Source organism: Dasypus novemcinctus, chromosome 4 (assembly GCF_030445035.2).
Source record: "Dasypus novemcinctus isolate mDasNov1 chromosome 4, mDasNov1.1.hap2, whole genome shotgun sequence".
NCBI classification, from domain to species: Eukaryota; Metazoa; Chordata; class Mammalia; order Cingulata; family Dasypodidae; genus Dasypus; species Dasypus novemcinctus.
Window position 1 is genome coordinate 163270647 of NC_080676.1, and position 17076 is coordinate 163287722.

The window sequence follows — 17076 nt, forward strand, 5'->3', positions numbered from 1 at the left end:
CCTCGCTACCCACTGCCCAGCCTGGAGGAAATCCAGAATCGCACGCACATTGGCCCCAATCGGTGTCCACCCCAATGGTGGCAATGAATGGAATCCGGCACAGCTTGCAGGAAGTACTAGAGTGTGTGCTCACAGGCTGGCATTGCCCCCTGTGATTCTGAGATCCTTAGAAGCATGCCAGAGCAGACTGGTGGAAAAAAAATTGGGGCTGTTGAAGGTAAAATTAACTTGAAAATAAACACAGTCACTGTTTTGGTGGGAAAAGCAATGACTTGACTAGAAAATGAGTCAGCTGCCTTGTTTCCGGGGTTCAGCTTGCTGCGCCCTCTAGACTCAAGTCTTACCTGCATGTCCCTCTGCGGCCGTGGGTGACTAACTGTCCATACCAGTTGTGGCAGTTTGATGTTATTTATGCATTCCAAAAAGAAATATAGATTATGTTTGTAAACTGGTCTGTTTCTCTGGGCATGATGCCCTTCGACTGTATTACATGCAGCTGAGACATCTGATTAAACTCTGTTAAGATTACGGCTTTGATTCAACCACATCAATTGAGTGCAACTCAGCATCGAGTCCCAGCCCTGTTGGTGGGCTGATAAAACAGACTCTTGCATGGAAGTGACACAAGGAGAAGAACACAGAGGAAGAGAGACAGCTCCATAGATGTGGCAGGGGCCCTGGGAAGAGAGATGAGCCTGACAGTTTACAGCTGACCTTGTGAAGAGACCAGGGCAGCAGAGCCTGGAAAGAAATGAGTCCTGGGAAGAGAGACGAGCCTCATCGAGCCTACAGCTGAGATGGGAAGAAGCTGGGACCACAGAGCCTTAAGAGGAAGGAGAAAGGCTGAACTCTTGCAGACGCCGCCCGCCATCTTGCTTCAACATGTGGCAACAGAGTTTGGTGAGGAAGTAACCTTGAGCTGGACTCTGTAGAGCCTTGTGACTGTAAGCGTCTACCCCAAATAAATCCCCTTTGTAAAAGCCAACAGAGTTCTGGTACTTTGCATCAGCACCCCTTTGGCTGACAAATATGCCAGTCAAGTGACAAAGCGCACTGATTTCATTATTTAACCACCTGTGTGCTTCTCTTGACGAATATTTATGAAGTGTCTGCCCCAGACTCAGTGCCAGCTACGGGGCCCCGGGGCCCAGGGAGCATGAGTGGGAGGCCCCCAGTGGCAGCGCTGACCAGGGCAGAGACCCCAGGTCCAGCTGGCATTTCCGGCTCTGCTGACGGCTGGGCTGCGCTGCTTCGGCAGGCTGCTAGCCCTCACCAAGCCTCAGTTTCTCAATCTGCAAAAGGGAAATAAACTCCCTTGCCGGAATTGTTCTAGCCCCCCTGGGATGCCACGGGGTGGGGAGGGGGCACCTGCTGTGTTCATGGGCGCTGCCTTTTCCAATTAAGGCAGGCAAGTTGCCATTTCCCTGTATCAAAGTAATCTGAAGTTCCATTTTAAAATACATTTTAGGTAAGAAGAAGAGTGGCTCGACTTAAAGAAAATCATTACGTGAATAATAGAGCAAGTTTTTTTGTCTTGGAAAGGGGTTCTTCTCAAGCAAACATTGCCCATTTGCACACACTCCCTTCCCGCGCCGCCTCCTTTGGCTGACCGCAGAGGTGCTGCGTCTGTCCCTCCTACCGGTTATCTGCTGTGTGCTCTCATCATGAGCCCGCCCAGGGGTCCGGGGAGAAGAGAGGCCAGTTCCCACCCTCGGGACGCTTGAATCTCCTGTAGGAGAGCAGCATAACGCAGCGAGGCGTGGGCTAGTGGCTGGACCACGTGCTGCATTCTAGGCCCCTGCCCCTCGCCCTCCGCTCCCCAGGCTTTAAAAAAAAAATTTTTTTTATGGTACCGGGGCTGGGGATTGAACCCAGGACCGCGTATGTGGGAAGCCGGCGCTAAACCTCTGAGCCAAGTCAGCCCCCAAATTGTTTTTTTCCTGTGTTTGCTTGTTGTTTGTTTATTTGTTTTTAGGAGGCACCAGGAAGCGAACCAAGGACCTCCCATGTGGGAAGCAGGTGCTCAACCACTTGAGCCACAGCCGCTCCCCACCCCAGTCTTGACGTGTTGGGGATCCCTACAGCCCAAATCTGGGCCCTCGTCTGCCTTGCTCAGTACTTCCTACCCTTCCCACAGCCTCCGTTTCCATCGATCCAACAAAGGGGCCATATCTATATCTGGGCCAGATTCCTCTCTGAGCAGCAAACCCCAAAATTCAACCTGTCACCAAAGGCGGGGTGCCCCCGGGCAACCTGGGGAGAGCCTAGGGTTTCGTCCCCACGCTGGCTCCCCGCCAGCGTCCTCCATCTCTGTGACCATCTGCCCTCCGTCCAGTTCCCAGGGCCGGGGACCCTCCAGCCCGCCCCAGCCGGCTGTGCCCGGCCTGTTTCCTGGAGGCCATTCTGACAAAGCACCCTAAGCTAGGTGGCCCAAAGCAGTGGATGGGTGTTGTCTCACAGCTCCCCAGGCCAGGAGTCTGCACCCACAGTGTCAGCACCTCTGGAGCCTGCAGGGGGTCCTCCCTGGCCTCCTTAGCTTCTGGGGGTGGCCGCCAGGTACAGCGCCCCAATATCTGCCACCCTGCTCACATGGCCTTCTTCTCTCTGGGCGTCTCTGCTTCTTACCGAGGCACTACTCAGGTTGGATTAGGGGCCCACCCTGCTGCATTTAACTAATCCCATCGACCGTGACCCCATGTCCACAGAAGGCCACCAGCGCTGGGGATTAGCGCCCCAACGTGCCTTCCTGGCCGACCCAATTCAACCCACCCAGACCCCAACGAGAGGCGAACCTGCCCTGGCTCCTCGCTTTTACGGGCTCCCCACTGGCCTCCCATGGGCCCCTCTACCCCAGCCTCCTCCAGCGAGCCTGGGCACCTGCCGCCCCGGAATTCCAGCCCGTGTTCCCAAGTCCACTCATCGCCCCTGCGCGGATCCCTCCTCCCAGGGTGGGCCTCGCCGCTGGCGTGAGCAGCCCAAGGCATGGCCGAGAGGAGGCGTTTGCAGGAGACGAGGACAGAGCCCGGAAGCCTGGGACGGCCGCCCTGCGCCCATGAGATCCCCTGCGTCAGGTGGAGTGGAGGTGGCAGGAAAGGGGGGCTGGTGCGGGGTGGGGTCGGGGGGCCGCTACGTTCCAGCCTCAAACCCCGAGGACTCTCAGAATTCTAACCTCAGATCTGGCCTCCAAGTGGTCAAGGCACAGAGCCTCTTTGAGCCCGCACTTGGTAGCTTGATGGATAACTCCCCACGGTCTGGGTGCGTGGCACGGAGGCCTGGATTTGCACCCTTCCCTGGGCCCCCCAAATGTGGCTGTAGGTCTGATCATGGGGCCACGCAGTGCTCACCTCCTCAGTGCCCCCGATGCAGTTTCTGCTCTCGTGCCCACACCTGGGACTACTTGTCACCAGCCACTCCGGCTCCTGCCCGACCCACTCTTCACGATGCGGCCTCTGAGTTGGGAAAACCCAAATTGGGTGAAAAGCGGCCTGAGCTGGACTCACCCTCCTCCGCCACTCTCGGCCCCTCTCGCGCTTTACCTTTCGCATACTCAGCCGCCGGGTGTCCCCGGCCTGGCCTGGAAGGCCCTTTCCTCCCCCACCTCTCGGCCGCTGCCTGGTTTAATCCCACTCACCTCATCCCTTCTCACACCCCGAACTGGAGACCTGGGTCCCCACGCTGGGCTCAGGATGGCGGGCAGTGCCTGCACCTGTCCCAGCAGGGAGCCCCAGGGGAGGGGGCCTGCATAGCCGGCTGCCCTCTGCTCCTGCACTCGCGCCTCCAGGTCGCCGGCTCCCACTCCCCAGCCCCTCTGCGGGTCCCCAGCTCCAGGTGGCTCTGGCCTACCCTTGGCAGCTCACGTGGCCCTTCTCTTTCCGCTCAAGGTCACCTGGTGGCACAGGGGGCCCCGTGGAACCTAGCAGTCACCACAGTGATTCTGGGAGGTTGTCCCCTAGCAGCCTGACGTGGGAAGTTTATGGGGCTCACGTGAGGGTCCAGGTGCCCGCAGGGGACGGCTGGGTCACCGCTTCCAGGGCCCGCACCCTGAGACGGGCTCTGGCAGCCCCCCCCCCCCGAGCTCTGGGTGCCGAGCCAGCCCCACTGTGGGAAAGCGCCAGCTTGCAGGGCCCAGCCCTAGCGTGGGCTCCTGGGCGGCAGTGCCCCTGCCCACCCACCGCAGGGGCTCGAGGGGATCCTGGGGGCTGGATTGCCGGCAGGACCCCGTGAGATCCACCGAGATCAATATACTTGGTCACCGTCATGAAAAGAAGAGCCCCCGAATTTCCCCGTGTCCCCTTTGGGTCCATGACCAGCCAGCGGTCCAGCCAGGGGATCTCAAAGCTTTCTTGTTTCCCTTTAACCCCGCTTTCCTGCTTCCATTTTATTCAGTATGTTTAAAAAGTTCTTTCTTTCTTTTTAAAACATAGGGCATTTTTGGGACTTGGAGTTGTCCTAAATGATATTGCAGGGTCAGATGCCGGACTTTATATATCCTGCCATAACCCACTGAATGCACTGGGGGAGAGTGTGAACTGCAGGGTAAACTGTTATCCACGTGGGGCAGCAGTGCCCCAAAATGTGCTCACCGAGTGCCATGAGGTGCCACAAGGACCGGGGAGGTGGTTGGTGTGGGAGGAGAGGGGTGGGGGAGTGGGGGGTATACAGGAACCTCTTATGTTTTTTATACTATAACCCTTTTTGTGATGTACGTATCTTCAAAAAAATACAATTTACACAAATGATTGGGGTGTAGGGGTGGGGATATATGGGAACCTCTTATGTTTTTTAATGTAACATTTTTTGTGTGATGTATAGATTTTCAAAAAATACAATTGACAAAAATGATGGGGTGGGGGGGTGGGGAGTGGGTTCTATGGGACCCTCTTCTGTTTTTTAATGTAACATTCCTTGTGATCTATTAACTTTAATTTTTAAAAAACATAGAAAAAAAATAAAATAAATATTTTAAATGAAAAACAACAGCAACCTAGTTTCTAAGTCCCTGCAGCGAAGGCTGCTGGTCAAGGTCAGGAGACTACAGAGTCAGGCCACGAGGCGCGTCTGGACAGGTCCTCTGATGAAAACAGGGCGAGCATCGAGGAGCCGGGCGCCCCCCCCGGGCGGTGAGAGACCCGGCTGGCCCGAGGGTGCCCTGGCCGGGAGCTGCCCGCCCCGCTGTCCCGCAGTGCCCAGTGGGCTGTGCCCACCTCCTTCCCCCCGCGGCACTGGGCAGCACAGGGCCCCTCCCCGGGGGTGACTCACGCCCGCCCGGGGGCACAGCTCACCTCGGGCTCTCCCTTATCTCTGCTGCGGATCAGACCTCCGGCTGCCAGGGCCTTTGTCCGCAGGATGTCTCTCTGGGAAGGAATTCTCCCTGGGCCCTTGTTCTCACACACACCCTGAAGAGCTGCGCCCACATTCTCCAGGTAGCACTTCCTGGGGTGCCCGCACGCCCCCTGGGGGCCACGCTCGAGAATGGCACCTGTGGCCTCCTGGAATGAGGATTTCCGGGCAGCGGTTCGCCCCCGTTCCCAGCCCAAGGGCCCTTCCACAGATGTCCCTGGTGCTCCTCCTTTGTGCTGCTGCCGTAGGCACAGGGGACGGGGGGCCTGGTCTTCCAGGCTGGGCCTCAGGAAATCCCAGGGACCCAGCCTTACGGGGACGGGGGCAGTGGAGCACATCCCACTTCTCGCTCTCGTCTTCCTAGCAGTTGCCTCAGTTTCCCCTTCTGTAAAATAAAGAATGAGTACCCACTTCACAGGATTGACAGGATTGTTGTGGGGACAAAGGAAACTAATAGGTGAAATGTCCTCAGAACAGCGTCTGCCCTCTGCTGTGTCCTACGTGGGTGGCAGCTTGACTGTGATCAAATGCGTCCTTCTTTATGGCCAGGCTACTTTCTGCGACTTTGAGCAATGTCTAATCGGGTGTTTTGTTTTGTTTTTTTAATCTCAGACATTGTAATTTTTATCTCTAGGATTTCAATTTGGGTCTTCTTTTGTATCTTCCAGGTCTCTAATAACTATTTTAATGTCTTTCTTTGCTAATTCCAACATCCCTGAGAGTTCTGGGTTGCTGATGATTGATTTTTCTCCTGTTCTTTCACGTGCTCCCACCTCTTGGTGTGCCTGGCAATCTCTGATTGAATGCCAGACATTGTGATTTTACTTTGTTTGGGTGCCAGACAATTTTCGTATTCCTGTAATGTTTCTTGAGTTTTGTTCTGGGATGCAGTCACTTGGAAACGGTTTGATCCTTTGGGTCTTCCTTGTATGGCTCTTTAGGCTGAGGGTCAGTCTAGGGCTGGTCATTCCCTATTACCGAGGGAGCCGCGGAGCGCTCTGCCTAATGCCCTGTGGATTGCGTGTTTTCCGACCTAGCCTGTGGGAAAGGCACTGCTCCCTCCTCGTGTGACTCCTGGCACTTTCTTTCCTTACATGTGTGCACTGTTCAGATCTTGGCTCACCACTCAAGGGGGCCCTCTCTAGATCCCCAGGATCGCTCTCCGTGCAGCTCTCTCCTCTCGGGCTCTCTGTCCTACAGAGACCTTGGTCCCCAGCTCCGTCTCCTCCGCTCAGCGAGTCTGCCAGGGTTCACCTCAGTCTCCCCACCCTGGGCCGCTGCCTGGGGACTCTCAAAGCAGTAAGCTGGGGGGAGGATGGACAATGAATTGTTTATGTCTCTCAGGGAGCCTTGCTTTTCATCACCTTATACCCACTGAATTGAAAACAGTTTCTACATGTGTGTTTTTTTTCCCTCCCCTCCCCCAGTTGTCTGCTCTCTGTGTCCATTCGCTGTGTGTTCTTCTTTGTCCGCTTGTGTTCTTGTCAGCGGCACCAGGAATCTGCGTCTCTTTTTGTTGCATCATCTTGCTGCATCAGCTCTCCCTGTGTGGGGCACCTCTCCTGGGTAGGCTGCACTTTTTTCGTGCAGGGTGGCTCTCCTTATGGGCACACTCCTTGCACATGGGGCTCCCCTATGCGGGGGACATCCCTGCGTGGCACGACACACCTTGCACGCAACAGCACTGCACGTGGGCCAGCTCACCACATGGGTCAGGAGGCCCAGGGTTTGAACCCTGGACCTCCCATATGGTAATGTGGTAGGTGGACACTCTGTCAGTTGAGTCAAATCCACTTCCCTCTACATGTATTTTGTTGTTTTTATTAGATGTTTCAGGTGGGAAGGTAAATCTAGTCCTGCTACTACACCATCTTAGTTAGAAGGAGAAATCTGCTAATTTTTAAATCAAATTTATATGTGCTTTATAAAATTAACTGTGGAGAGTCCCCCCTTTCACTATTCTCTGGAGGATTTTGTATGCGATTGGAATGTTTGGTCATTGAATGTTTAGCAGAGTTTGCATAAAAACTGTATGGAGGGAAGCAGATGTGGCTCAAGCAGTTGGGCTCCCATCTATCCTAGAGGAGTCCAGGGTTCAATTCCCGGGGCTTCCTGGTGAAGGCAGCTGGACCAAGCAGAGAGCTGGCCCGGCAGGAGTGCTGGCCTGAGCCTGCTGAGCAGGATGAGGTAACGAAAAGAGACCCAGAGGAGAGACAATAAGAGACACAGCAGACCAGGGTGATGAACGCACAGCTATGTGATTGTACCAAATACCTTTGATTACGTACTTTGGACGGATGGATACTGTATTATTATGTATCAATAAAATTGATCTAGTGAAACAAACAAACAAAAAAAACCCTGAGTATGGGGAAGCAGATGTAGCTCAAGGGGTTGAGCACCTGTTTCCCATATGCAAGGTCCCAAATTCGATCCTCCTAAAACAAAACAAACAAAAAAAACAACTCTCATTGGGAAGCAGAAATAGCTCAGTGGTTGAACGCCTGCTTCTCATGTACGTCCTGAATTCAATCTCTGGTACCTCCTAAAAAACCATACAAAAAACAAACCCAAAAAACTGAGTATGCCCTCTGTAAGTACACAGGAGCACCCCACCATCTGTCTGTGATTTCACAGACCTTCAGATCATCTTTGGGAGTAGAGAAGTAGGTTACTGAAAGCATGAAACTTCTGAATTTTGTAGAATTTATTTTACTTCGTTCTGGCGATAAATGGGCCTACTGTTGTTTCACCACTTTTAAATGACAAGTTGTTATAGAAAAGCGCTTGTGTTTTGCTGACTTCTAAAATTAACAGTAAAACGTTTTTTAAAAATCATGATACTCTTGCCATTGCTGACAGATAAAAATAACTGATCGACTTGGTAGGCTATAGGTGTTTTAAGAAACTGTGCATGGACGTGGAATACCACATTTCATGTTTCTTTTCTTAGCACGGCCATCTCAGAATCCTTCATTTCATCACAGCTGTACAGTCTCTTCGGGCCTGTGGGGCTCTGGTGAGTAGGGCATGGACGCCTTTGGGGCCGTTATTCTGTCCGCACCATGCTCGGAGCTGTGACTCTGGGACACCGGGCTGGGACTCGAATCGCATTCCTGCTCTGCCAGGCTCTGCCAGTCGGGGGCGCTGGAAGGAGAGTGCGAGGCTGGAGGAGAAGTGGGCCCTGCTCCTGCCTGTGCCGTTGGCAGCAGCGGGGAGATGCAGATTGGAGCTCTCCACCCGTGCCTCATCACACTACACATCTTTGCATGTGTGTTTTTGTGGACCTATGTTTCCATGTCCCTTGGGTTTATATAAGCATGGAAGTGCTGCCCTGTAGGGCAGATGCATCTTTAACTTGCAAAGCTAGTGCCCTACAGCTCTTCCATGAGCTGGAGCCATTTTCCTCTCCACCAATGCGCTCTCTATATGTAAAGAGGCAAAGGAGCCAAACAAAAGGAGTCTCCCCTTTTCCCCCACATTTTAACATACATTTTCTTAATGCTTTCACTTTCTACGGAAATAGTTTTTGTCTGCAGCTGGTTGGCATCAATGCACAATACAACAGAATGCAGAGAAGGGCAGAAATGACTTTGAGATGAATTTCTAAAGAGACGTTGAAACACCCTAGGTTTAGAGTTCAAGAAGAGATGACCTGACTTTTATGCTCAAGGATTCCAGAGGCTCTGTCGGGAAGATTCTTTTGAATCTGGTACATTAAAACTATCTATTCTGCTTGAAGACCGTGAAAAGACATGTATTACGTAAAGTATATAAACCCTGTCCTACCTTTTCAAAGGTTACTACCCAGCTTCAGAGATAAATGTTTGCTGATTTACAACCAACCCTGATTACTTTTGTGTAACTGTTCTGCTCTGTCCTTGACTCTCAACTATTATCTCAGAGATCACGGTTAAAGGCCATTCATTCCGCCCAGGGATGAAAGTTTTGCAGGAACCACGCTGCATAATGGGCAGCTGCCATGGCTAACTGAAAAGGAATCAAAAGAAACTCTAAAACAAGATGATTCTGTTATTTCAAGACTTTAACTCTTTGCATACTAAACAAACAAAACAAAAGCTCACAAGCAACCTCTGTGATATTTTTATTACTTACTGTTTTGGTTGCCTGGCTGCTAAACCAAATGCCCTGCAACCAGTTGGCTTAACCACAGGAACTTACTGGCTCAGGGTTCCAGAGGCTGGAAGGCGGCTTCCTCCTGGGTGGGTGGCTTCTGGCTGGCGGGCCTGCTGGGTCCTCCTCAGCTTTTCCATCATTTGGCCATGCACAAGACCTTGACCTTTTTCTCTTCTGGGTGCCACTGACTTCCAGCTCGGCTGCCCCCCGGGCTCTCTCACTGGCCTTCCATACAAGACCTCCAGGGCAGGATTAAGGCCCGGCCTGGCTCAGGTGGGCCGCCCCTCAAGGACACCTCCTCAAAAGGGCCTGTTGACAAGGGATTCACGCCCACAGGAATGGGTTAAGTACATGTTTTGGGGGACACATAACTCCAAGACCCCACATTTTCCAAAGCATCATTTAGTATCAAGGATTTCCACAAGTCAGGTGGAATGTCTTGATATATGAAGTCCTGTTTACAACATGCTCCAACTATTCGTAGCGTGTTCATGGCCGTCTTGCAGCAGTGGTTTTAAATATTTCCTCACTTCAGCCCAAGAATTGCGACTCCTTTTTTCGGGTGGGAGATGGTGGGCTCGGTATTTCCAGGTGGTAACTTCCAGGATTGTCCACTTAAGATCTGTACGGGTGAGCTCCCTTACTGCTGACACAGAGGGAAGGATCAAAGAAGGACGGGTGTCCAAGCTGGCAGGGCTCCTTGCTGACCACCAGAGCCACGGGAGGAGTGGACAGCCCTCACACAGCTGGCCGTGGGTCAGAGGTGGGACTCGAGAGAGAGAGACCAGTTGTTAGGAAAATCCTACGGTCTAAGATGAGAAAATATTCAGCATCAAATCATGAGATGATTCAAAACACTGCAAAAAACCTCATTTCAAGGAAATTCAGTCCACAAAATGTTCTCTGTCCTTCTTATTTACTTAAGGTGAATTCTTCCCTCTCTCTGGGAATTCATCTTAAGTTTTCTTTCCTTGGCATTTGTAGACTCTGAACAAATGATAAAAGTTTACGTATGCTTACCCTTTTCAGAATAGATCCCCTATATAAAGTTATAAACTGACATGTCTTTCTGTACCTAAGTCTAAAAATCTCAAAGTGATCTGTCCTTATAAAAAGTACAAAGAACCCTAATCTATGCATTCTAACTGTTCTTATATGATTCTCTTATGGGCAAGGTTTTTGTTACAATACTGACAAATACGTACTCTAAAATTAAACTCATCAGTAAAGAATGGTTTAATAAATGATTTTATAAGAATATGATTCACATTATTCCCTGAAAATCTACATGAGATAAAAGTAAATAGCAATGAGATTCACACACAAAGTAAAAAGAATTGAGCATGATAGAAATACTTTTGTTAAAATGGCAATAATATATCAGCAAATACAAAATATTTTAGAAGATATTTCTACCTGTATTTGACTTTCCTAAAGTTAAGTACTCTTCATTTGCAAAAACAAACTTAATGAACATCAAAAATTTTAAAAATTCATTCTGAAATGTTAGCAAAAAATCTTGAACTTGAGTTGCATATATGAATGTGTCATTGCGTAGAAGGAAACACTTCTAATGACATGTCCTAGGAAAAAAGCTTTCTAGCTAAAGGGTCCCAAATTTTGGAGGCTCGATTAGGCCAATAGCAGATTTTATGATGTGCCATGAGAGCCGAGCCATATATTGCCTGATCTTAAAATGTACAACCCACACGTACTTCCCTTTTAGGAATGGATAAATCTAAAGCTTCCTCACCCATTTTAATTCAGTAGAGACATTTGTAGCCCAAGGAGTTTATAAGCTTATGGGCAAGGGCTTTGAATGCCCCTCATCAATGCAAAATTCAGAAGGTTCCTAAGGCTGGGAAGGGTGCTGCTGCAGGGGACCATGCTGACATCTTTCCTGGCTATTACACCTGGAGAACCCACCGTTACCCCACAGGGCAGCCCTAATTCCTACATAATCTTGGACTGCCCCCAATTTCTTAAGACAAAAGAAGTTTTTGTCACCCAAAGGTCACACGAAGTTATGATAAGGTATGACAACGAATGCCTCTTAAGGCATCTTAGATTTTTGGCAAAATGTCTTCCCTTCTTATCCTGACATTTCAGAAAAAGAGCTGAAATTACATAAAGAAGACAAAGAATTTTTAAGCTAGGATAAAACCATTCATTGAATGGATGTTCAAAAGTAAATGCTTCAGGGGAAGCGGATATGCCTCAAGCGATTGGGCTCCCGCCTACCACATGGGAGGTCCATGGTCGGTTCCTGGTGCCTCCTAAAGAAGACAGGGAGCTGGTGTGAAAGGCAGGCACAGCAAGCTGACACAACAAGAGACACAAGAAAATAAACATATCTAATGAGAGGTACAACAAAGCAGGGAGCAGAGGTTCCCGCTGCCTCCTGAAAAGGGTAAGCAGGCAGGCGCAGTGAGCTGATGCAACAAGATGACACAACAAGAGATACAATAGGAGACGTAACAAAGACAGAGAGACATAACAAAGCAGGGAACAGAGGTGGCTTAAGCGATTAGGTGCCTCCCTCGCACAGTGGAGGTCCCAGGTTCAGTTCCCAGTGCCTTGTTTTCTTTTTTTTAACGATTTATTTATTTATTTATTTATTTATTTATTTACTCCCCCGCCCCCGCCCCTTGTGGCTTGTTCCTTTCTTTGCTGTCCTTTCTCTGTGTCCATTCACTGTATATTTTTTTCTGTATCTGCTTGTCTCCCCTTGTTGCGTCATCTTGCTGTGCCAGCTCTCTGCGGTGCACGGGCTGTCAGCTCTCCGTTGCACATGGGCAAGCCTGCCTTCACAAGGAGGCCCCAGGACGCGAACCCAGGGCCTCCTGATGGAGCCACAGCCGCTTCCCCTCACTGCCTTCTAAGGAAACAAAGAAGACAAACAGACACAGCAAGTGCAAACAATGAGGGGGTGGGGAGAGCTAAATAAATAAATCTTTACTTTTAAAAAAAGTAAATGCTTCAGAAAAAAACTATAGAAAAAATACATCTTTCTCTTAAAATATATTTCTGAACCTTTTTAAACACTTTCATTTTCTGAACTTCCATTTTTCCTCCTGTCCTTCAAATAAGAAATGCAATTTCTCAGCTTTTCTTAACCTCAATTCAAAATAAAATTAACTTGAAATAAGAGCTGCCAGCTAGACATGGAATGTGTCTTTACGGTGGCAGCTGGGCGGAGAGCAAGGCTGGGACTTCAGCCTGCAAGGGCAGGTGCCGGGTCTCTGAACTCGCTGACCTCAGGGTCAGTTTCCACTGGACCAGACCCCGTAGTGTGTCATGAATGCAATGACGTTGGGCCAAGGTCTTGTCCATTTGGTTCAAAACCCACCTACTGAACTGCAAGTATTAATTGTGGAATTAGCCACCAATCGACTGAACAGTTAACATCCTTATGTACACAGACCATCAGGTCTTTACATGCTTCAGAAGAACTAATTCCAAAGGAAGCGCAATACTGATTTAAAGCATGCTGCTCTGGTTCTGAAACCTCCAAAACTCTGTCTTTTCCAATTTATACATCAACCACAGAAAGACTCTCTTGCAAGGATATCTCATTTGTTACAGGGGGAAAAAATAGCAACTTACAGTGTTCTGGGATTTATTGTTTCACAAGATGAAAAACAATATTTTTAGGAAACATTCCCCAGCAAGAAGGGCAAGCCACAACTCCTTCACTAGGGCATGTCCGTGTGAGCTGTCTGAGCTCGTACCTGCTATTCTTGGCATCGTACCCTACGCCACGTCACTGCTAATTATAAAAGATTCTCCCTTCAACGGGGCATTGTTTTCTTGGGTATGAAAAGGTAACATTACTGTCCATTTTAAAAGCGAAAGAATGGTGATTAACTTAAGCAATATTTGCCACCTTTTTCTAGTTCCGAACTCAACTTGCATCAACTTAAAAAGGAAAACAAATGTAGAGCATTCATGCAAAACAGTACGATTCAAGCTATAGAACCCAGAAAGCTTCATCTAGTTTTGTTTTTTTAGGAGGTACCAGGGATTGAACCCAGGACCTCCTACATGGGAAGCAGGCACTCGACCACTGGCTACCTTTGCTCCTTACTGAGAGTTGGTATTTTCATTTGTTCGTTTGTTTTTAGTAAATACTGGCGATGGAACCCAGGACTTTATACATGGGAAAAGCAGGTGCTCAACGACTTGAGCTACATCCTTTCCCACCCTTCCTCTAGTTTTTTCTTCTTTTTTAAAGATTAATTTTATTTCTCCTCTCCTCCCCTCCGCCCCATTCCCCCATTGTCTGATCTCTGTGTCCATTCACAGTGTGTTCTTCTGTCTGCTTGTATTCTTACTGGGCAGCTCCGGGAACTGATCCAGGGACCTTTCAGAGTGGGAGAGAGGTGATTACTCTCTTGCGCCACCTCAGCTCCCTGTTCTGCTACGTCTTCTTATTTTCTCTCCTCTATGTCTCTTGTTGAGTTGTCTTGCTGTGCCAGCTTTCCACATTGGCCAACACTCCTGCATGGGGCAGCTTTCCCGCAGTGGGTGGCATTCCCACACAGGGCAGCACTCCTGCTTGGGGCAGCCAGCACTCTGCATGGGCCAGCTTGCTGCATGGGCCAGCTTGCCCTCACCAGGAGGCCCTGGGCATCAAACCCTGGACCTCCTAGATGGTGGATGGGAGCCTAATTGGTTGAGCCATATCCGTTTCCCTCTCTTCGTCTAGTTTTGATGAGATTTTCATGAACTGAAATTGTCATTGCTAATACATGCTCTTTTAAAGAACAAGAGAAGACTAGGAAAAATACGCAGCCAGGGAACATCCAGGCTCTCACTCTGTCGCGGCCCGGTTTCATACTTACAGTCTGCAAAATGCATTCACATTTGATGTAGCCACAATGCCTTGGATGATGGCTAGGTGAAAATTTTTGAATCTCCCGGAAAACTAAAAAACTGATCCTTGAAGAAATGAATTGCAAAGTCTATATGGATTAAAAGACTTAAAGAAAATAAAACCACAGAAATGCACAATAACGAAAAACTGGTTTTGCACAAGATGGAAGGTGCTTTCAGGCTGGAGACAAATGAGCATTTCACTTACTTACATTGAAACTAGAACCTAGAGTGAGCAACAGGTAGTTTTCGCCTTAACCTTATCATCATCCTCTTATTAGGAAGCCCGTAAGGGCTCTATTCTTTGAGCTGTGCCCTTTGTACAGGATCCTTCAGGAGGACGGTGTGCATTCTCCCATAACTCCCCCTTCCTCCCTGTTCAGAGACTCATAGCTCTGCATGCCTAGTCTGGTTGAAACATGTTCAGCTTTCTTTGTCAGGTCATGGGAAAGTGGTGCAGACACTTCTTCTGTTTTGCTCCTCCCAGGAAAGTGAGAGTTTCTCAAAATTTCATTATCTCAGTGTCTTAGTTTGCCAGGACTGCTATAACAAATAGCACAGGCTGGCTGGCTTAACCAGCAGGAACCAACTGTCTCCCAGTTCTGGAGGCCTGGCAGGCCAGGCTCTCTCTGAAGGCTGCAGCATGCTGGTGGTGGCTTGCTGGCCATCCACACCCCAGCCTCTGCCTCTGTCACATGGCCATCTGCCTTCTTCTCACTCCTAGTACCATGTCCAAATTTCCTTTACTCACAAGGACTCCAGTCATAGCGAATTAAAGCCCACCATGTTCCAGTGTGGCCTCACCTTCACTGATATCTCCAAAGTCCTATTTACAAATGAGTGCACACCCACAGGACTGAAAGTTAGGACGTGAGCTTGTCTTTGGGGGACAGGAGGACAGGATTCCATCCACAACCCTCAGCAATGTTCTGCAAATTTTACAGCCAATGACAGGACAGCAGTCAATAAATTCTAGCAAAGCTCTTTGTACTTAAATCATGCTCAACTGAAGTGAAATGATTCAGAGTGTTTAAGTCACTAGACTCCAATCTCAAGTGCAGCCCACGGCAGAAAGAACCTTCGGCTAGAGTATGGGGGACAAGACTGGAAGTCGTACAACCCAATATTTGGACTCCTTGCAGGTTCTGATCAGAGCAGAGAAACAGAGGAGAGAAAAAACCTGCAGAAAAGACTGATGGACTGAGGCCGGCTAAGGAATTACTGGGCTTAAGAAGCAAAAGGTGGGAAGCAGATGTTGCTCAAGAGATTGGGCTCCCATCTACCACATGGAAGGTCCTGAGTTCAGTTCCTGGTGCCTCCTGGCAAAGACGAGTAAGACAAGGAGCTGGCATGAGGGACAGGCACAGAGAGCTGATGCAACAAGATGACACAACGAGGAGACACAAAGAAGAAACATGATGAGAGATACAACAAAATCAGGGAGCTGAGGTGGCTCAAGCAATTGAGTGCCTCTCTCCCATATGGGAGGTCCCAGGTTTAGTTGCTGGTGCCTCCTAAAGAGAAGATGAGCAGACACCAAGTGCAAACAATAGGCGGGTGCGGAATAATAAATAAATAAAATAAATCTTCAGAAAAAAAGAAGTGAAAGGTTATTTGCTTTAAGGTTCCAATTAGCTCTTCTTGATCTTTACCAAGAATGGTACAAAAGGGAAGTGGATTTGGCTCAACTGATAGAGCGTCCGCCTACCACATGGGAGGTCCAGGGTTCAAACCCATGTGGCGAGCTGGCCCACGCGCAGTGCTGATGCACACAAGGAGTGCCAGCCCACGCAGGGGTGTCCCCCGCGTAGGGGAACCCCATGCACAAGGAGTGCACCCCATAAGGAGAGCCGCCCAGTGCAAAAAAAGTGCAGCCTGCCCAGGAGTGGAGCTGCACACACACAGAGCTGATGCAGCAAGATGATACAACAAAAAGAGATACAGATTCCTTGTCAGGTGCCGCTGACAAGAATACAAGTAGACACAGAAGAACACACAGCAAATGGACACAGAGAGCAGACAATGGGGGAGGAGGGGAAGGGAAGAGAATAAATAAATAAATCTTTAAAAAAAAAACAGTGGTACGAGAGGGAAGCAGATGTGGCTCAACTGATAGAGCATCCATCTACCATATGGAGGGTGCAGGGTTCGATTCCCAGGGCCTCCTGACCCGTGTGGTGAGCTGGCCCATGTGCAGTGCTATTCCACATGCGAGGAATGCGCTCCACAAGGAGAGCCACCCTGCATGAAAAAACCACAGCCTGCCCAGGAGCCACACTGCACACATAGAGAGCTGACGCAGCAAGATGACGCAACAAAAAAGAGACGCAGTTTCCCAGTGCCACTGGATAATGCAAGCAGATGCAGAAGAACACACAGTGAATGGACACAGAGAGCAGACAATGGGGGGAAGGGGAGAAATAAATAAAATAAATCTTTAAAAATTTTTTTTTTATGTAGTACAAGAGAAAATATCTTCAAGTATTTGACATAAAGACATTTTTGGACAGGAACACCAATTGCTGTGGGAAGTTGAGAACTCTCTTCCACTTGCTTCATTAATAATAAAATAAATCATGTCTGTGGTAGTTCAGCCATGTTTTTCTTTGTTTTTTTTTTTATTGTATTTTTTAAAAGATAAATAGATCACTTAAAACATTACATTAAAAAACATGAGGTTCCCATATATACCCCACTCCCCGCCCCGCCCCCACTCCTCCCACA